The following is a 22,290-nucleotide window of genomic DNA, read 5'->3' on the forward strand; positions in this document are numbered from 1 at the left end:
AAATGAGCGCAAGCTCTGGGGCGAGCTTCCTTTTATAATCTTTTGCTTCGAAAGGTTATTACACCTTTCGAACACGCTGGATCATGTTATATCCACGCATTTGCCTTTCAGTCATTGCTTCACGGAAGTTACGAAGTTTGCGCATTCTTGAGATTGCTCGTTCGTCGGATAATTCCAGTGAATAAACAAGCGTAAATATTCTCTTGGCGAGGTTTTCTCGTATTTTTAATCACCATATCTCTACATTCCCCTTGTTAAGTCAATCGATCCATTCTGCGATGGTCGACCAACCATGTCAGGAGAAGGTTAGATATAAAATTATCATTTATTAAAATTGCAAATCAGTAGAACACCAATACACCAAACTATTCACCAAAATATTCACATCACCAAAATATTCATATCACCAAAATATTCATATCACCAAGCACCGTTGAACAAAACAATTAGAGAAAGAAAATAAACTGTAGGTCAAAGCCTCTTGTGTACTCAAAGATATTCAGCACTAACAAACGAAGTCTTGAGGCTTATATAAAAAAGAATCGTGTAGTATTGACACATAACTAGTTCTGAATAAAACACGAAGACACTATAACAGCTGGAAAACACAGGTCATCAAACAGCGAAAGAACGTAGCACAACACACGTGTGTTTGTTGATGTCTGCATAGTCCAAAGTACACGCTGGAAACCAAGCATATGGTTGGGCGGAGCATTGAGCAATCGTCACTATGGCAACGCCAGAGACTGCAAGTCGCCATAGGCGGAGCTTACTCTGCAGCAGGCGAAAAATGCCATAACATAATGTAGAGTCGTAGCAGCATACCTCACACAGGGCTTGAAAATGTAAATACTCTAAAATATACAGCAGCATCCGTGGGCACAAACCTGCTGATGTACACGAAACGTCGCATACGAAATAAGTGAGCGTGACGTCATTTGAGCGAGGCCGTAACACTGGAACACACTTGAGGCCAAAACGAACTGCGCTCAACACGGGATGCGAAGCAAGCGATGTCACACTGGGAAGAAGGGGTTTTGACGAGGGAGTTCTCCGTGACATCATGGGAATGGCATTCTGACGAAGGTATATCTCGAGCATACGATGTCGCTGTGGCGGGAGACTTCCTGAGGTGGATGGTTGTCAAACGTTCCAGTACTGCAGCGCGGCCGGGATGATGGAAAAATCAGCCGATAGGTCCAGACGGGATTGGGTCCTTCGGTGCTGGAAGTCCACAAGATTGTCATCCGTTCACTTCAAAGAGCCAAGATCTCTCTCTCGGAATCACAGGCAGCAGCTCCTCATGGTGAATGATCCAGCAGCAATCGTGGCGATGATAATGAAACAAGCGAAAAGGATAAAATTAGGAAAACTGAAAAGGGAGTGGAGCAGAATTATAATAAATGGTGGCGAATAATAAAGTCAACAGAAAAAGTACTTTCAAATGAAACTGGGGAAGAATTTCGAGGGGGAGGGGAGGTAGTATCTGATCGAAGTGAAGGCGAAGTGGCGGAGTTACTTATGTTATGCAGAGTTTTTAAGAGGACCTGTTTATGAGTGACAGGTTTACAGGGGGAAATTTCGCCGGGGGCAACGGGTGAGCTGGGGGAATAGCCGGACAAGCCGGGACAGGGGGCGGTGGGCCCACTTGAGATACCGGAAGTCGACGTCCTTTCTTAAAAGTTGTGGTACATCGGTTAGGAATATTTGTTTGTTGTTTCGTACCAAAGTAGGAATGGGCCGGGGGAAGACGGGGTGGCGGTGGAATGACTGTTGTCTCCGTGGCATGCGAAATTGATTGTAAAGCAATTGGTGAACTTATAGAAGGTTTCTGTAATCGTTTTTGGGGTGTTGTGACACTTGATTTGGGGGAACAACAGCAAGGTGTAATTAATAATAGCAATAAAATAAGAATGCCGATAAGATCTATCACGATGGTCGCGATAATAGCATAATGAGCGGGAGACATCTTGTGGTAGGAGTCTGAAATGAGAAAAGAAAGGAGAGTTCAGTGATAATAGAACGAAATAAGTGATTACGAGACATTTCCGTCTGTAATATGTGTATATGTCGTATAGAAAATAATTGCAAGAATTTTACATGTATAGTGGGCAAAGGATTAAGCGCCTTCGATTCGCTGTTAACAAAAAAAATGAAAAATAAGTGAAAAAGAATAACTAATAGATTTATAAAAAGATCATGGAAAGAGAGAGTAGATATTTAATTTGATGGGATATGTGCTATACCATGTTGTATGCTATGAATAATTGAAATATAAAATCAAAGGTGAGAGTGGGAACATTTGACTATATTTATTATATGTTTTGTTAACATATTTATTGCATTGCAGCTTACAAAGAAGCAGTTCGCATTACACCTGAACGTAAATAAAAAAAAGTTGCTATGGCCAAAAGCCAAAGTTCAGCAAGTTCTACGCAGCTCATTTGTTATTTAAATCGTTCATCTTGTTCTATCTTAGTTCTTTCTTTCTTTATTTCTTTGTTCTCTTTTTTTTCATTTGAGCGTATATGTACCAGCAAATGGGAAAAAATGTTTGCTAGTTAGAACCATAAACGCGCTAAGTACTTATGAGTCAAATCAGCTAAGTGATATGTTCTGTCTATTACTATGCGTATAATCGCAAATTATAAAAATAACATTAAAATATCAGGAGGAATTAATTATTAGGCAAGGGATTTAAGTAGTGTATATTAGGCGTTTCAAAGTAATCCTTGGTACGAGTGCTTTTGTAGCCTCTTTTTTTATCAATCGAATATCAGTTTTTGACATATTTTGACAATTTTTTGTCTGTGTTTTAGCGTTTAGCGATGTTTTAGTAAAATTTCCCTTTTTTCCCACCTCACACTTGTAGGTATATCACGATCTTACGTGATATAACTTAACCTATCCTTTTTTTTATTACGTGCTAAACTACACGAGAGCCTCTACATGCCTTGACCTACTTTAGAGTAGACCCAAATGGAGAGTTCACCAACCGAAAGTGGAGCTCGGAGTGGGGTTCGGTGGAGCTCGACTTAATGGTTTTCTCTTGTAAGGCATAAGCTCCATTTTCTCGCAGTGTTGCCAACACCTCACTCGATCACGATCTTACGTGATATAACTTAACCTATCTCTTACGATTTTTTTTTTACGATATTCAGTGATATAACTTAACCTATCATTTTTTTTTATTATTTGCACACCGAACTGTGTAGTAGACCCAAATGGAGAGAGAGTTCACCAACCGAAAGGTGTGGGGGCTCGGTGGGGCTCGACTTAATGGTTTGCTCTTGTAAGACACAAACCTTATTTTCTAGCAGTGTTGCCAACATCTTACTCGATCACTATCTTACGTGATATAACTTAACCTATCTTACGATTTTTTTTTTACGATCTTCAGTGACCTATCATATTTTTTTTTATTTGCACACCGAACTAACTTACATTATATTTTATATAACCTTGTTGATTTTTTTTGTATGTGGCAATTTTTTTAGGATTTTTTTTTTAAAACTGCTCCGTGACCCTCTCGTTCTTCACGTCGTGGACGAAGGACTTCTCTGCGACCAGGATGACGCTGCATAGAGTATCGGCAGGCAGCGCGTCGTGGAACTCGCAAACGATCTTGATGTTGGTTCGATCGTTGACCACCACCTGCTTCCGTTTCGTGGTATTGATGACGAACATCGGCCTGCGGATTTTGAATTCGCTGGGAGTGTAGTACATGTTCACGCTTCCCTCGGTCACGCGTTTGTAAGCCGTGTAAGCTTCGTAAAGTTTGAGGTAATCGTCTTTGGTCATGTCGAGGTTGTAATTCTCGCGCGGGAACACTTCGTTGCGTCCATTCTTGAGATAAACGTTCTTGATCTTGCAGTCGTCGAAATTGCTGGAATCTTTTTCCTGATTGTTATCGCGCCCGGTCTGAAAAAGTACAATGACGAAATCTGGCATGTCGAACTGTATGTTGTTGAACTGCGTCGTCACGTCGAATTCCATGTGACTCCCCGACGCTATCTTTTGCACGCACTGGTAACCGTGAAAGTGAATGGGCACCTGCGGACTCTTCAAGATCTCCGCTTTGTACTTGAGGGCGTAGTTCGTCTCGTATTCCACGATCGGCATTCTCAATTCCATGCTCCGGATGACGCATTTCGCCGCTTCGGGTAATGTGTTGGCTATCGGCGTGCCGTCTGCGTTCAAGTTGGTGTATCGCATCAGTGCGTCGTTGTCGTTGGCCGCTCTTCTAAAGCTGATCCTCAGTCCTCCCTTCCACATGATCTCCTTGTAGTCCGAGAAGAATCCCGGCAGCAGACGCATGGGAAAGAGCACCGTGTGACTTCTCGTCGATATTTTGGTCCCCGCTTCGAATCCTCCCGCCTGATAGTACGCCGCGTCCGTTTTAGATAATTTCAATGTTCCCACTGCCGTCGACGTGATGCCTGGATAATCTATTCTGTCGATGACGGTGTTGTGTTTCCTCACCTCCACCTGCGAGAACAGGTGAGGCACGAAGTTGTCCACGAGTATCAAATTTGCTGCTGCGGGAAACGCGTCTCCGCTTTCTTTCTTCACCACGTCGAATTGAATGTAGAGGTCCGCTCTGTGAGGATGAACGAAGCCATCCCCTACGTCCACGTCGTATTCGATCTCCCTGTTCGCTTCGTTGAGATTGGCGAACGTGCGACGGTTCGGAGGGAAAGATTGCAATTCGTAACTTTCGATTTGCTCCATTTTTTTTTCACTATGTGTGTTATTTATTATACGTTGATCTCCACGATGGCAGTGGTCGTTGCACCTGCGAAATCCACCACCTCTCCTTTCTCGTTCGTCACCACCAACTCTATGTCGTCTATGCGGTTGCGACATACTGGAAAATAGATCGGCGAAGAGGGTGTGTAGATGATCGGTTCCATGAATTCGGAACTTGGTTTGAACGTGGATATGATTCCCGTCTGCTTGTGACTTCCTAACAATCCGTCCGAGGATTTCGTGATCATGCCTTCCGCTACGTTGCAGTGTACGTTCAGAGTCTCTATGGCCAAGAATTTAGGAATGTTGGTTGCTACGTGCTTGATGCCAGCTTCGAGTTTTGTGTCGTTCTCGAAACCTAAAAGTTCTCCCATGGTGCCCAGGTCCACGGTCTCCGACGCCGACACGATTTCCACTCTGTGCGTGACCGAATTTTGAGAAAGGTACGTGCCTTTGGGTAATTGAGCTTGCAAAGTAGAAAGATTGTATTGACCTGGCGTGACGACGATATGTTCGCTTCCGACGCTAATTTTGTTGTTGTGCTGCGTGACGTTAGGTATGAGGTACATGCTGTAGAATGCACGCAGAGCTACGGATTTAGGATAGACGATGTCGTCGTGCAGCGTGAGTTTCAAGATCGAAGATTCGCTCGTGAGATGGAATACGCCCATCGTGTTTCAGGTTCCACAATGCTTTCTGGAAATCTTTGATCGTAGGCTTATTTATTTTAGAGAGAAACGCGATCATGGAGAGGCAGAGATGACCGCAGTTCACGTCTCCGAAATTTTGAATGCGTTCGTCGTTGTAGTATATAGAGGTTTTGTTTGTTTTCAGATAATGAACTAAATTTGTAGGTGGAACGCCTCCGAAAGAATCGAAAACGAATGCTTTATCATCATCATTTTTGTGGTAACATATCCAATGCGTGCCTGGATTTTCTTGACTGTCCAAGTTGACTACTCCACATTCTTTTTTTTTAACGGTTGAAGGTAACGAGTCGGACATGAAAAATTCTCTGAAGTTTTTGATTTGTAATGGTTTGATCAGAGATTCAATGTCTCGGTTGGTGAGTGTTGCTGTTTCTTTTTTTTAAACTTTTTCATCACGCCCTTCCCCCTTTCTTCTCCATGGCCAGGTTGTGACGTTTCTGTTCTTCCAATTCCGCCTTGTTCTTCTTCGAGTCGATGACGGTTTTCGCGATGGCGGCGCTTCCGCCGGCCAAACTTCCAACGGCCCCCAATGCTGCCAGGATGGCCGGGATGCTGAATATGAAACCTCCGATCTTTTGCTGTTTCCGCGAACGCTGCAAGCGTCTCAATTGAGGTGTGCTGAGAAGTAATTTCATTCCGTGTCCTTTCGTCAAGCAAGAACGTTTCTTCTCGCGTTGTTTCTTGGTGAGTAACCCATCCAGGGCACCTAGATTTTTTAGATTGGAGTATGGTATCTGGTACACGACACCCTTGGGCTTCATGTTGATGCTCTATATGTTATTTTTTTTTCACGGTATGTTATTTATATATATAAATGTTCTGAGATTTTTCTCGTGTAATTTTTTTTTCACGGTATGTTATTTATATATATATGTATGTTCCGAGATTTTTTTTTTTTTGTTTCCTGTAATTTTTTTTTTCAAGGTATGTTATTTTATATATACTCCGCGCAGCGTCGTTAAACAAATTCTATTACGTGCTTTGTTTTCTTACCAAGAAGTTCCTTTGTACCCTTGTACACGATTCGAGTTTTGTTCTCGATTAAAATAGATAGCTTCTCGTCGGATAACATGTTAGCGTATCGATCTGGTAAAAATAGACTGTATTGTGCGTTGAGCAACAGACGCACCTTGGGACCATACTGGGTAGAAACGATTGAACCGGAAGTTATCGTGTAAGGTTTGTCGACTTCCAATTCCTGAATTTTTACATACTCGACTGACAAATTTAGCATTTGTTTTAATGCTTGGAGTTCACTCATTTTTTTTCACTCATATCGAAGGAGAAAAATTTCAGTGTGTGTGTTAGAGAAATTTAATTTTTTTCACAATGTGTGTTATTTATATATACCGAAGATTATTTTTTTTTCACGATGTGTGTGTTATTTATATATCAAGTTTTGACACGTATATATATTAATATTTTTTTTAACAGAGGAAGAAAGTTCGTGCTTCGGAAAACACGATGATGTGCGTAATAATATCTTCCGTCTCTTGTTTCGACTTACGCCAATCATCCGTGTATCGTCTTCTTCCCTGCCTCGCCTCGTGCAGTTCGTCCAACCTATCGTTTAATTTTTCCCCTGCAGCCGAAAGAAGAGTGTCGAGATCACCGCACCTCATTCCACTGATCTCCCGAAGACGGTCCTTGACAGCCATTTCACAAGGGATGCGAAAATCCGGCGTTGATCTCGCTATGATCAAAAGTTTCCCTATATCCTCACAATCTCCGTTTACTGCCTGTTTAAATATAATACACAGCAGTTCGTGCGGCAAATTAGTTATACGAGACATGATGTTTTTTTTTTTACTGTATGTTATTTATTTACACACCCCACCCAAATTTTTGTTTCGTGTTCATGGCGATGGTGGTGCCCAGTGCTGCAACTCGTTCACCCAACGATGTGTCTCTGCTGACGAATCTTTCGAAAGCTGCGTGCTCTAACTTTCTGTCTGCTTCGTGACGTGCATCCAGATCCGTGCGCGTGGTGTTGTAAGCGATGTCGTGATCTTTGCATGCGGCGTCCAACGGATTCACACCCTTGTCTCCTCTCTCCAATCTTTTCTCGAGTTTGGTACCCGGTCCGCAGTACTGGTAGCCAGGTAAATGCATCTCGAAAGGTAACTTGTTGATGATGTCGTTCACGAGTCCCTTTCCTTCGGCCACGTTCCAGAATCTCGGAGGCAGCGTGTTGATAATTTTGATCAGGTAGCCAATGCCCTTGTCGTCGTTCACGATGAAGTTGGAAAGTTTCGTGCTGATCATGTCCACGATGCCAACCTTCTCGTTGTAGAAATTACGATTGCCTGCATTCTCCTCTCCTGCAATAACCAACAACCTGTCTATGAGCTTGAGCACGTCGTCCACCCACACAAACTCTTTGGGCAGGGTGTTGTAGAGTTTGACGCCGCTGCCTGTTTTGACCTGGTTCCAAATCGGTTTGATGAGGTTCTTGTATTTTTCGCCGCTGCTCGATTTCACCCTATTCTGCGAGGCGTCGTTGTTCTGGTACAAGGCATCCGTCATGATCAAAATTTCCTTGTAACTCTGGTAATCTTCGTCGGTGTAATCTTTCGGCTGCTTTTTGGCAACGAGTTCCCACAGTCCCACCGTACCCGGATACCTGGTCCAACTATCCTTATCGCCTAAATTGACTTTAATGTCGTTGCCTTCGAAGGTCACCTTCGATTTTCCAATCTTCCAAACCACACCGCCACCCTCGTTGGTTTCCATGCTCGGATACAATCCGAACACTTCGTCCTTGTCGAATTTCCCCGTGCTCAGGTAGTCTCGTGCCAAAGGTCCCAACTCGATCTTATCCGAAGACGACGACGTGCTACCTATGGCTCGACGTCGTGCCGGTACGTCCTTCAGTTCGAACGGCGTCGAAGGAATGCTCGAAATGGGCGTGGGTACAGCGTAACTTTTAGCTGCGAGTGGTACGAGTTCGTTGATCAAATTTTTATTTTGTTCCGTGACACTTTTAATTTATTTACCTAGACCGCTGATGGCGTCGATCACAGGTTTATCTTGACGTTTCTTCTCTTCGTAGGATCCGCGATTCTCGGATTTCCAACCTTTGAAGCGTTTCACTAGATATTCCCGCAACTTGAGATTTTCGTCTTCTTGAAATTGACGTTTTGACATTTTGCTATATACGTTGAAACGTTTTTGAAACGTCGAATTCTCAGCCTATACGTTCGGTTCTCGTAGTTTTCTGCTGTCACCCGCTTGAGACTATCCACTTTTTCTAACACTCACTTTTTGTTGTAATGGTTATTTATATATGCTTGTCAGACGTTTGAAAAAAAGAACGTTTTTTTTCAAATTTTATTTTTTTAGATTCTCACGATCTTTTGATTTTTTTTTGGGATTTTCTTCTTGTTGCAAATCTGAAATTTTCCTCTTGTTAGCCTTTGAGACGTCTAGAAAACCGTTTATTTTATTCCTATATTTTCCATGGTTTGCTTTTCGAGTCATGTCGATGGTCACGAATCCGAAATCGTCACTGTTCCAACAGTGGGAGCAGCATTTAGAAAATAGATTGTAATTTACGTCAGCCCCTACGTAATCATCGTGTGCGTGTTTTAAATTGGTGTGGTCTTGTCGAAACAAACATATGAAATTAGCGTTGTCGCGTAGCATTTGTTTCGTAACCTTGGAAAAAGTTTGTGCCACGTAGAAACAATCTAATCCTTTGTGACGACCTCGAGTGAAAAAATTACGAATCTCGTTTTGATTTTCCAAGATCATGTCGTCGAACACCACAACGGAATTCTCGAGACAATCGTCCAGTGGAATGATTTCAGATGCGAAAGTTGCAATGCCCAGTCCCTCGTACAGTTTCATAAGTTGCTGGTATTTCGGTTGTTCGAGACTTTTCGAAAATACGTAGAGGTGTCTGTTTTCCCAGTCTAACCAATTGGGTGCGAGGATAAAATTATCAATGAGCAGTGTCGTCTTTCCGCACCCCGAAGGTCCTACGATCAGACACCGTATGCTGTCGGGGAGCAATTCGCCGTTCCTTTTCTTCGTTCGATTTTCCGAATCAGGTAGACGTTTCACGACATTCCACGCACTCATAGAATCACTTCGTTTGAATCGATCCAACTCGTGTCCGGAAGTCCCAGCCATTTCACCAAAAGTTTGGCGCCTCTCTTACGCAAAACTTTTTCGATAAGGTACGTGTCGGGGTATTTAGTTTTAGAGAGTTCCTCCTCGTAGAAGCGCCCCAATAAAATTTCACCGCCACTTTCCTTTATCATATACGTGTGACGGTTCCCGGGTAGAACTCGAACCACGGTAAAAAGTTCCGTGCTCCAGTTTCGTGTGAAACCCCTGTCGAACGTTCGCTTCAATTTACTGACTCTCACCTGGTCTCCAATTTTGTATTTAGCTCTTTTTGTCGTGGGCGTGTACTTTGGACAGTAAACGCTAGAAATTAAACGTTGCTCGTCGGACTTGGTAACGTCAGCTGGCTTCATGCCTATTGTTCCGTGCACCGTGTGATTATAGTCGTTAACGAGTTTCGGAAGAATGGTGACCCACTTGTAGCTTCCCTGAAGCGTGAAGCGTGACCACATGCGCGATTTCAGAGTGCGATTAAATCTTTCCACGATGCTGGCTTTGACGTCACTGAAGGTCGAATAATGTCGAACGTCGTGTTTGCGAATAAACTTTTGGAATACGGTATTGTAGAAATCCTTCCCCTTGTCCGTGTGCAGAAACCGAGGTCGTCTGCCGCCGCTTTCGCGAAAAATTGTCTTGAATGCTTCCGTGACGCACGTTCACGTTCTCGCCTTCAAAGGTAGAGCCCATGCGAATTTCGAAAATGTGTCTATGACTGTGAGGAGGTACTTGTTGCCCTTGTTCAATTTATGTACATATTTTAACTTGCCACTACTCATCTCGACGAGGTCGCTTTCCCAGAGGTCATCGATGCCCTTGGTCACCACCGCCAAACGTTCGTAGTTGCGGCGTGCAGGTTTATGCAATTCTTGGACGATGGCTTGCCTAGACATTTTTTTTTTAGAGATTACGTTTGAAGAGAAGCACCAGCGTGATGGGATTCAAAGAGGGTGGCACCTCGCTCGTGTTTTGAATGATCAGCTTATCGCCGGCACTCACGTCGAAAACGGTAAGATCTTCGTCTTCGTGTATTTCATATATGTTGCGCGTTTCGTTCCAACGTGCCAGAGGAATGTTTCCTGCTTTCTGGACACCACGATTCGATATTAAGGTCATGGTGGGAACGCTAGCTTTTCTGCCGTGAGACCAGTACGAAAATTCGTTTACTTGAATCGTGCCATCGAGGAGAAACTTGTAGTACGGATGATAAGGATGTAACATGTACAGTTTGTTACCTTCGACGAACGTGGAGATTCTCTGTTGATTGGGTACGCTGTTGATTTCGATGGCTTGCAGAGAATGCAGTTTGGCGAATTTAGTATCGACGCTAACGAGGTTGCTGTGAAGCTGTCCCAGTGTATTTTGTACGGGCAACAAATATTCGACTATGGTATCCGTTACTGTAGAAAATGACGGTTTGATTTTCACTTCCACGTTCAACTGCTTGTAGTTTTCGTTGAGTTCTTGCAGCTTGGCACCGAAAGAGGCCAGCGTCGATTCCTGCGTGGATTCCAGCACTCCAACTTGATCTCTGATGTTGACGACAATGTTCTGAAGGTTCTCGACTTGATTCAATTTCGAGCTCTGCTCGGTAAGATCGTTCACGATGCTTCGCATCTCGGTAAACTGCGTGTGAAGGTCGGCGACGCTCTGCGAAGTGGGCAACGTCGACACCAGCGAAGCAAGTTCGTCTCGAATCTGTTCCACGTTTGCCGTTTCTGTTTCCAGTCGTTTCAGCATTCGAGATATGTTCCTTTTCAAAGCGTGTAATTCTTTGGAGGTGGGGAGATTGGCCACCCTACTCTCGAGATCGCTCAACGAACTTTTGATGTCGCTCGAATCGGATGGTGCCGTCACCGCCGTTTTCAATTTTTCCAAATCTTTGCTCGAAGGTACGCTCGTCCGTAACGATTCCAAGTCACCCTGTATGTTGTCCATTACGTGATGAAAATGAGCAAGATTGGATTCGACGTTCAAATTTTTCAAATATTCGATCTTCTGTTGAACCGTGCTCAACGTGTCTTGAATGCTCGTCAACGCGCTCGCTTCAGCGTGAATATTTTTAATTTCTTCGTTGATCAACTCCAGAGACGCCTGAAGCGTAGCGATGGTGGTTTGAATGTGCTCGAAATCTTGATAAGCCTCCAATTGAATTTTTATGTTCGCGACGCTTTTACCGATGACCTGCAGTTCGTCCGACGATGGTAGGTTCGTCATGGTATCTTCCAAAGTCTGTAACTTGGATTTAATTTCTTCCAACGTGCTGGTGAATTCTTCTTGTAATTTGGAAACGACGACGTGCAAGCGTTCTACATCAATATCTTTCACGTCGGTTTGAAGTTCAGAGAAATTCTTTTCGATTGCGGAAGTTCGTTCTTCAATTTCGAGTTTCAATTTTTCCAAATCTTCATTTTTCGATTGAAATTGCTGTAATTTGGCCAAATCATTTTGAAGCGAATCCACGCTCAACTGTATATTTTGAACGTTGTCGTAAGAAGGTACGTCGACATAATTTTTTATGAGCGTTTTCAGTTCGGAATCTATTTTCAGAATGGGATCGAGACATTGCGTTTGGAGCGTAGCGATCTCCGACTCTAAACTTTTGTTTAAGGTCTCCTGCAAAGCGATCAAATCGCTCCTCAACTTTTTAATTCAGACATCGAGCATGAGAATCTCTTCTGCGTGGTCTACACGCTTGGTGTTGCCGAAAATGTCGTTAGGCATTTTTTGGTTAACGGTTATTTATAATAGGATAGACGATTCGTAATTCTACGAAGAGAGGAACGAGTTTGTCGTAATCTCCAAGGAGTTCCACGTAAAGACAATCTCCTGCAGACACATCGTACGACATGTTAGAAAGTACCTTGTCGTGCTTCATTCGAAAAATGTTCTTTCCGCTAGAAATTTTGATTTTTCGCCCTTCGTTCTCCGGATTCACGCTGATTTGAAGTTTCCCTTCGATCGGAATTTCGTAGAAATGTAAATTGTTGTTGAAGACGTAAAAAAATCTTGCCCACATCGTCATCCAATTTTGTCCAAATACTGTTGAGATGAACGATCAGTAGACCATTGAGTTTAGTTAACATGGAAGGTAGAAATTCATGATCTGTCGTCGCGCGGTGTACAGTCTCCATTGTTTGCTTTCGGAAACCAAAGAGATTCATTGTCCTTGCTAGTTACTTATTGTGTATGTGAGACAGTTAAAGTTTTTTTTTCATTTGCATTGCCTACAATTTTTACTAATTTCTAAACGATAGTGCCCCCAAGGCAACGTGTGGATTCCACAAGACAAAATACATCTTTTATCGTCATGCGGATCTAATGCTACTTTCCTAACTTTGTTTGTTGTAATCACGTGGTCTACACTTTGGATTCTTTGTTCTATACTTAGTATCGTCGATTGTGAGTAAAGGCAATCGATGTAATCGTAAAATGTGAGTTTGTTCTCCACCGTATTCTTGCCCACACCTTTTGCTTTCTTCGTGACGCTGCTTTCTGTTCTCATGGCATACATTTTCGAACGCAAACCCGCGAACTCGACAATAATATCGCCGTTACATTCATCTTTCAGTTTACCTAGGACTTTTTTGTTGAGGGAAGGAATTCCAAATCTGTTAGGTTCAGGATACGCAGAAGTATCGAAATACTCGAGCATGGAAGGATTTTTTGTCTTCGTATAGGTTAGGTGTTTGTATGCTGTAAATGAAGCTGTCGGTGTCCGTGTACAAAAGTGATATTTTATCATTGAAGAAGGGTTTCATCACGTCGTAATGAAATTCGAACATGTAAAGTTTCGACAAGTCGAGAACCGTTGCGCCAACGTAAATTGGTTTTCTGAATTTCATCAATTTTATATCAAGATTGAAAAGTGCCAAATTCTAGTTGTAAATTTTTCTCGACTTGAATCTAGGATCGGCCACCCACTTCATGCATTTATTTTTATCCGAAACCAATTTCACGTCTACGTGATTCCGCACGTTTTCCATCGTCTTGCCATACACCGCGTTATTCATCAATTTAAAAAAATCTTTGTCTAAATCGGAAGTGGCAACCGTCCTATGTTGCGTGTTTGTTTCAATGTACGGTTTGAGCCACTCGGAATGTTTAAACCTGAGGACTCTTCTAACATTCGCTACCTTAACACCCTTCCCGATCAAGAATCGGAGATTCGAGTAATGAACAACGTATCTCTTTTTCCCCTCTAGAGTCAATAAAAGCTTGCATTGATTAGAATGAGACGAAGATTTGAACTCGGATGCCGGTGGTAAATCGCTGAACAGATCGTGTAAGTGGTCGGGGAATTCGATATCCACCTCTGCGAAGAAGCCATACTCGCTATCGTCGAAATTTTCTATGTCTGTTGATGCCCATTCGAATCCTCCGTAAGGAAGTTTCTGTACCATGGCATGTCCGTAGAGATTATTAACGTCGGCGTAGAAGATGTAATTCGATGCTCGATTTGAATCGTAATCTTCTTTCATGTGCACGTTGTTGGCTTTTGCATATCTCTGCACACATTGTACCATCCCGCCCCGAATCCCTCTTTCGATGAAAAGTAACATGTCAACGTCCGATATCAGTTCCAGCTTGACCTTTGTCTGGAATAACATTGCCGACCACGCTAATCCCGGTAGGCTGTAGAAATACGCTGGATCTAATTTATAAATATTCGTTGCCGTTTTCCTGAACGCTTGAAAAACATCCCCGAGTATCGTCACGTCTAATTTTAAGTATGCGTCGTGGTAGTCTCCGAGTGTCCTACATTCTAATTTCTCCCACATGAGTTGCGCGTGTTGGTATTCTTCGTCCGTGATTCCTTTCTCTCTGAGTCTGCTGTAAAATTCTCTTGGAAGTGGGAGAGCGTCGTCGTTAAATTTAGAACCATCACTAACATATTCGTAAGGATAAATCCCTTTACGTCTAACGAGTTCTATGTCTACGTTGGGAAAACTAGCTCTAGTTATTTTAAATTGATCGTCGGTGAGTTTGTTCGCTAAAGCATCCAGACTTGCAGAGAGAAATCTATACGAATCCAGGAAGCGCATCTCGATTGTATTTTTCGTTCCCGGAATCGACACTTGCTTGCTGAGACTAATGTAGCGTTCTTCATTCTCGGCCAAGACACCTATACGTTTCGGATCGTAGCCAAGATGTCTCACCAGGTGGTGAAAATCATATCCGCTTCCGTTGTGAAAGAATATGGGGATGAATTTAGGTGTCTGGATTTTAAGATTGCCCGTGTTGCAAATTCCACCTATGTAGTTTCCGCTGAAATGATCGTGGTGGAATATTTTTTTGTTCTCATCAGTGAAACTTTGATCACATACCGGACACACCTCAGTGGAATTGTAATTTTGAAGTTCATTTTCAGTTAAAGGTGCCATCGGTTTTGATGTAAGCAGTACGCTACCAATTACCTCAACCTCCTCCACCATTTTTTCCAGGAAGTGTTCGATTACATTTGGTCCGCGGTATATATATGCTTCATTTATTTTATCACGTCGCACAACAACATAGCCGAAACTATTAGGTTGATGAAGCTGGTACGGCGTTGTGGAGGAAAGTTCGGGATCCGGTTCGCAGTAGGAGAGTGGTTTGAGGAACGCCTCGAAATCTGCGACGATGATTGCGGGATGTTCCAACAATGCCTTGTGCATTTTGAATTCTTCCACTTCGTTCGTTTCGGGCATCAACATTCTAGCCGGTCTGTTGTCGCCGCAATAAATTTTATGTTCGGCAAGTTTCTCGATAGCAATTTGACGTCCGGTGTATTTTCGATAATTGAGTTGTTTTTGATTGTCGAACGTGGTTAGGCATCTCGGGCAAACTTCGATGCAATGTTCATGCTTGGTTGTTTGACTTTTGACCAAACGTGATAGAGAACGAATTAGCGTGTAGTGATGAACATCCTCGTTGGAAATGAGAAGAAGATTAATCACACGAGCATCGTCATCGTCGATATCGCTTATCCTGACTGGATGCACGAGATATTTATCTGACGTGAAGGAATATACATTAATAGCGATGCGTTTTCCTGCACGATTTTCGAACTTTGTTATATCCGACAATGTCACCGGGTATTCGATGTCAGACATTACACTTTGAAAGTCGGTCTCGTATTGTTTGTAATTAGAAACCTGTTCTGGATTATTTGACCAATGAACAGGATGCAGTGCAGCCAACACACACCAAAGGAAACACTTGTTATCGCTGTTCTGTATATTCAACACAGCTCTCTTGTGTTGAATGTTCGGTGGAAGAGGAACGTAGCTGGAAGCTCGAAGAGGCGAGAATCGATTCACGTAAACGGTTAACGTGTGAGGACTTCCACACAGAGACCATCCCGACCCTTTAGCCTCGAAATCGTCATGTTTCTTAACCAGCTCGTTGGAAACTTTATAATAGAAGTTGTCCAAATTTTCGACGTCAGCAAAATAAAGTGTCTGGTTTTTTGTACGATGATAAAAAATACTCGTTGTGCCATCAACTTTCTCGTATTCAGAAAACAGAACAACGTATACTTTTATAGAGTTGTTTTCAAGTTTATCTTTCAAAATATTTAGTACAGATGTTTTCGTTTCGTCCAAGAAACTTAGAATGTCACGACCTGGTTCTGACTTAATTGAAAAATCCTGGAGTTGGTCGTTGAATGCAGATCTAATTGGTTTGGGTTCATTGGATAATTTACTTAGCTTGGAAGTGGAAGCTTCCGTTTCTGAATCATCGATTTTCTTTCTCGATGCTTGTCCGGTCGATGGTTTGCAAATTTTGAGGTGTCTACTTAAATTTGGAATGCTGATCATCTTTCCGCATCGAGCACAAGACTTAGAAGGTAACGAACGATTAATTCTCGAACCTGTTTCGCTACATCTTGCCCTGTGCTTGCTAATATTAGTTTTAGATATTAATTTTTCGCAAGTAACACATTCGATCAAACTGGTGGATTCCATTATGCTTTCTCAGATCACACAAACCAAAAAAAATAATTTCCAGGTATGTTATTTTATATGGAATTTCTCGGGGTGATTACAAAACTAAAAAAAAATTCAATCTATACTGTGAATACAATTTTCAAGTATGTTATTTTATATAGAATTTCTTGGGGTGATTACAAAACTCAAAAAAAATTCAATCTATACTGCGAATAGAATTTCAGGTATGTTATTTTATATAGAATTTCTCGGGGGAACAGATCGTCACGAGCATCGTGTGGCCCACGGCGAAGGCTTACCTGGAGTTCGTGGAAAGGCACGCGACTCAATTCGATCTGGGGAGGAAGCTCGATTTGTCAGCCCCCAGCTGGCCAGTTTCAAGAGCGACTGCATCAACGCTCTGGCTTGGCGTCATACGTTTTCGAGAAGGTTTTCGGAAAGGATCCGACCATGTACCTGCGAACGATTTTTCCCAATACCGTCTGCGACGGCCACGTTCTCAACGAATTCACGTGGACGACCCAGCATCGTTTCCACACGCATTACTTTCTCGGCTGGGGTCTGATCTATCGATTCTGCTGCATCATACCGACGTTCTTCATCATACACTGCAACATCAATTACCTGGTGCTGCATTACACGGTTCTGGAAAACAAGTTGAACGTCCTGAAAGATTTGTACCAGGACGTGACCGAAACCGACGCATTCAAAACTCAATTTCTACGCCTCCTGAGGACAGAAAAAAGAATATCGACCCAATACAAAAGCTTCGAACGGACGATCCTGCCGGATAATTTTCGTTTCCACCAGATTGTTGAGGGTTGTGGCAGAAGCAGCAGGGCCACGTACATCGATTCTCTCAACCTGGACGCAAGCAAAGAACGCTACTTCCCCAAAAAGGATTCCGCATTCGTTCGGGAGCGCATCGAGCGCGTGAACTGGGTAAAGATCCCCTCGCCGTGGGTCGACGTCGTGCGAACGCTTTTTTCTTACTTTCACATGAAAGATCGCAATTTCGGAACCAGGCGATTATTTGGAATCGAGGCAAACAGCAACAATACCGTGAAAGCGGTCGTTTCTCCAAAGTTGGGATTCAGCTTGATCCTCGACCAGATCGACCAGCAGGAGAATTCGAAGCGTGCTGCTTGCTCCATTTCATCCCGGGCATTCGCATCGAATTCTCCTGCTGCGACGTACCAGGGACACGTGCTGCGAATTTTGCCACACGATGTGTTTCCTGCAGACGCTGACCAACACAACCCCCCGACGCTCATTTCTTCGGATTTGAAAGTTATACTCGTAGGCACCGAACCTTCCTCGTTGCAACCCATCACGAACTACAGAGTATGCCAAAAATGCCGCGCCTGGTTTAGGTCGTCGTCCGATGTCGATGCTGCAAATAAAAAAAAATATGATAGGTCACTGAAGATCGTAAAAAAAAAAATCGTAAAATAGGTTAAGTTATATCACGTAAGATCGTGCTCGAGTAAGATGTTGGCAACACTGCGAGAAAATAAGGTTTGTGTCTTAGAAGAGCAAACCATTAAGTCGAGCCCCACCGAGCCCCCACACTTTTCGGTTGGTGAACTCTCTCTTCATTTGGGTCTACTACAGTTCGGTGTGCAAATAATAAAAAAAAATGATAGGTTAAGTTATATCACTGAATATCGTAAAAAAAAAATCGTAAGAGATAGGTTAAGTTATATCACTGAATATCGTAAAAAAAAAATCGTAAGAGATAGGTTAAGTTATATCACGTAAGATCGTGATCGAGTGAGGTGTTGGCAACACTGCGAGAAAATGGAGCTTATGCCTTACAAGAGAAAACCATTAAGTCGAGCTCCACCGAACCCCACTCCGAGCTCCACTTTCGGTTGGTGAACTCTCCATTTGGGTCTACTCTAAAGTAGGTCAAGGCATGTAGAGGCTCTCGTGTAGTTTAGCACGTAATAAAAAAAGGATAGGTTAAGTTATATCACGTAAGATCGTGATATACCTACAAGTGTGAGGTGGGAAAAAAAGGGAAATTTTACTAAAACATCGCTAAACGCTAAAACACAGACAAAAAATTGTCAAAATATGTCAAAAACTGATATTCGATTGTTAAAAAAAGAGGCTACAAATGCACTCGTACCAAGGATGAGAGGGAAAAAAGGAAAATTTTACTAAAACATCGCTAAACGCTAAAACACAGACAAAAAATTGTCAAAATATGTCAAAAACTGATATTCGATTGATAAAAAAAGAGGCTACAAATGCACTCGTACCAAGGATTACTTTGAAACGCCTAATATACACTACTGATTTATTATAAATGTCCCGATGATTAGAATGGCATTCTGTAATACTGGGCTTGTTAAAAAATAAAAATGAGTTCGTTCTGATGCAGAAGTGTGTTGCGATCACGGGAAATGATGAAGGGGCGGGGGTAAGCGTGGGAAAATGCTGGATCGTGGGATATTAGCATGTGTAATGTACGTAGCGAGGAGGCTAAAGAGAGTGATAACGGAGTGGAGTGTTAATGAATGTTAGTGTATACGTATGTTAGCGGGGTTTTAATAGCACTAGTCGTAGCGGGCTTTCAGCCTAGAAACTGTAATCGTATCCGTTTTTTCTTTGTTCCTGCCGTTCAAGAAAGTAACTGCATTTGAATTCTCGTTAACGTTTCGAAGAATAGTTCCTTTGTACTTATAGGAGGACGCAAAAGCTTTTGATACGCCGGGAATCGGACTGGCATCTAGGAGCCACACATGTTGGCCTGGTGAGTACTGTATTTGCCTAGAAGTGCGGTCTGTGTACTGTTTCTGTTGTTCGAAACGTTTGTGTAAGATGTCATGAGCGGTCTTACGTATGGATGTCAGGAGTTCAAGTGTTTGTGAGTTTGTCTGGGAGATATTGTCAGGGTTCGAAGGGAGGACTGCGTCTGCTAGGATCCTTGGGTTATAGCCAAACAAAGTAAAATATGTACTCTGACGTAATCCAGAATGGAGTGTAATATTATGGCTAAAAGTGGCACTAGCTAAATAGTCACACCATGAATCCTTTTTCTCCAACACAAAAACTCTCATGACTTTCTTTAAATAGCTAAATGAACTCTCAACTAGCCCGTTCGTGAAATGTGCACAAGTGTCTACAGATTTCAGCTGTACGCCAGTAATATTGGTTAACTCCCGTAAAAGTATGCTTGAATTGGGTGTTGAGCGATCTAAATAAATACGTAGTTTCCGGGAGGGCATGGACTAGAAAATCTTTCTCAACTAGAGCTGTTGCTATGTTTTGTGCATCATGATTAGCCAAAAGATCTGTGATGACGTATCTTGTACAACTATCAACTATTGATAGAAAATATTTGTATTTGTGCGTCTTAGAAGAAACTAGAGGTCCACAGACGTCAAAATGAATTCGTTGGAAAGGAAGAGGCGCAGGGGGAAAGGTCTGGAGGGTATGGGGGGTAGAACCTTGTGGTTTCTTTGAGATCTGGCAAGGGGTGCAATGTCGAACCTTATCACACACAAATTTCTTCATGTTAAGGAAAAAGTAGCGCATAAGCATTAAATTATATGATTTTCGTGCGCCTTGGTGACTTCCATTCATTTTATGTGCATGAATAAGATCGAAAACTTGATTTCTTAATGCGTGGGGGACACAAAGCCTATCCCGACACCCTGTTTTGATTTTGTTTGTTATGCATAAGACGCCATTTTTGAGTACATAAGAATAGAAACGTTTTTCTAGCTTAGGATTACTAGCTTGATCTTTGTTTTCTAAAATGTCAATAATGTCTCTTAAATAGAGGTCTTTACGTTGTTCTGTGCTAATATCAAAATCTTCTGATTGTGAATGAAATACTTGATGAAAAAATAGATCATCGTCATCATCTTCATTGTCATTCTTCTTGTCAGGATTAGTCTTTTCAAGCGGTAAGCTTGCACGGCAAAGTGCATCCGCAAGTTCATTTTTACTGGCGCTGATATGCCTGATTTCGAAGTCAAAATTTTAAAAATAAAGTGCTCTTCTTCCTAAAATGGAACTAGGGTGTTTAGTTGAACGAAGATAGGATAATCTTTTGTTGTCTGTGAGAACCACAAATCTTTGATTTATAAGAAAAAAAATGAAAGTTTTCAAATCATAATATGCACCTGCAATTTCGAAGGAAAATGTTTCAGCTTTTTTGTTTGTTGGCGTTAAGGATCGCGAGCAATAAGCGCAGGGATGTAAATTTCCTTCTTCGTCAGACTGTAACAGCGCTCCGCCCATGCCTTCTGCGCTCGCATCTATGAACACATATGAGGGGCGCTTAGGGTCATAAGGGCGGAGGATAGGGGCTGAAGTTATCATTTGCTTTAGTGTTTCGAAACTTGTCTGGTGTTCGTGAGTCCATTCAAACTTGACATTCTTTTTGAGAAGCTTGAATAAATATTCTGTCGGTCCTCCAAATCCTTGCACAAATCGCCGAATAAAACATACAAGTCCTATAAAACTACGAAGCTTGCGTTAGGTGTTAGGGGGTGGGATATTCCAAAATGGCTTTAAGAATATGTTCAGAAATTTTAATTCCCTTTTGAGATACCAGGTTACCAAAGACGTTTACTTCAGTAAAGGCTAGCCTCCACTTAGAGGGTGATAATTTAAGGGATGCTTTTCTTAACTTTTGAAAGACTCTTTCCAATATGTTAATCATGTGTGGGAGATTTCAGCTATAAATTATTATATCGTCCATGTAGATAGAAAGTTCTGAACTGTCTATTCCACTAAGGGCGAGTTCACTTACGCGATTCATTACACCGGGGGATGTTTTCAATCCCTTGCATAACCGAGCATATCTAAAACTACCAAGATTGTTAACAGAGAAGGCGGTAATGGCCTTAGCTCTCTGTTAATGAGACCTGGAAAAATGCACTTAAAAAGTCCAAGATGGAGTAGAATTTCTTACCAGACATATCTGCCATAATAGTGGGGATATGAGGAATTTGAAGATATATCGGAGCTATGATCGCATTAAGAGGTCTCATATCGGAAGTAAAACGATAAGTCCCATTGGGTTTCTTGATTAATAGGACTGGGTGTCGATAGGGACTCCCTTCACAGCGTTCTATAACACCTTGGTCTAATAATTTCTGAATTTCCTGTTTCATGGGTTCTCTGTAATGAAAGGGTATAGGGTAGGTTTTTTCATACACTAGGGTGGCTTCTGTAAGCTTGATGTCATATTCCAAAACGTTAGTTTTAGTTAATTTATCCCCTGGCTAGGGAAAAAAATATGCATACGTGTATGCGAGCTTTAGGATTTTTCTTCTTTGTGGGGGAATTTCAGGGTTAACTTTGAGGAGGAAGGGATCAAATTTCTGTTGGCTTTCACTAACGTGTTGTTTTACTGTGCTATTTTCATTATAAGGAATGAAAATATGACATGTTCGATTTAAATTCCCCAAATGGAAGTGACGTCATTTAAAATTTCACATGTCGATATTTCGCCTAATATCGTGTCTATTTCCAAAGTGATTGTGCTTTCAGTAGGGTTGTGTATGAGAATGACAGGTGATTTAGGGTTTACTGTAGCATTGGGAAAGACTACTGCATGGGGAGTCATAAGGGAAGCAGATGAGGTAAAAAGTACAGGCTTAGGAGTGTTATGTGTCGTAATGGTAAGTTTCAAATTGATATAAGTTTTGGATCGTGGATTTAACTGAATTGTGTTTGAAAGGGTAGCTTTGCCCGTATACACATTTGCATTTTCAATTTGGTTGAATATGTCATGCGACACATGGTGA

General features: G+C 42.2%; 1 protein-coding gene across 1 annotated transcript in view; it reads left to right on the forward strand.

Annotated features, from left to right (window-relative positions):
* The window catches only part of LOC145981392 (hippocalcin-like protein 1), a 72,839-nt gene that overhangs the window by 15,795 nt on the left and 34,754 nt on the right, over positions 1 to 22,290 (forward strand). The gene's annotated exons all lie outside the window — the stretch shown is intronic.

This window comes from Lepisma saccharinum, chromosome 29 (assembly GCF_977018435.1).
Source record: "Lepisma saccharinum chromosome 29, izLepSacc3.1, whole genome shotgun sequence".
NCBI classification, from domain to species: Eukaryota; Metazoa; Arthropoda; class Insecta; order Zygentoma; family Lepismatidae; genus Lepisma; species Lepisma saccharinum.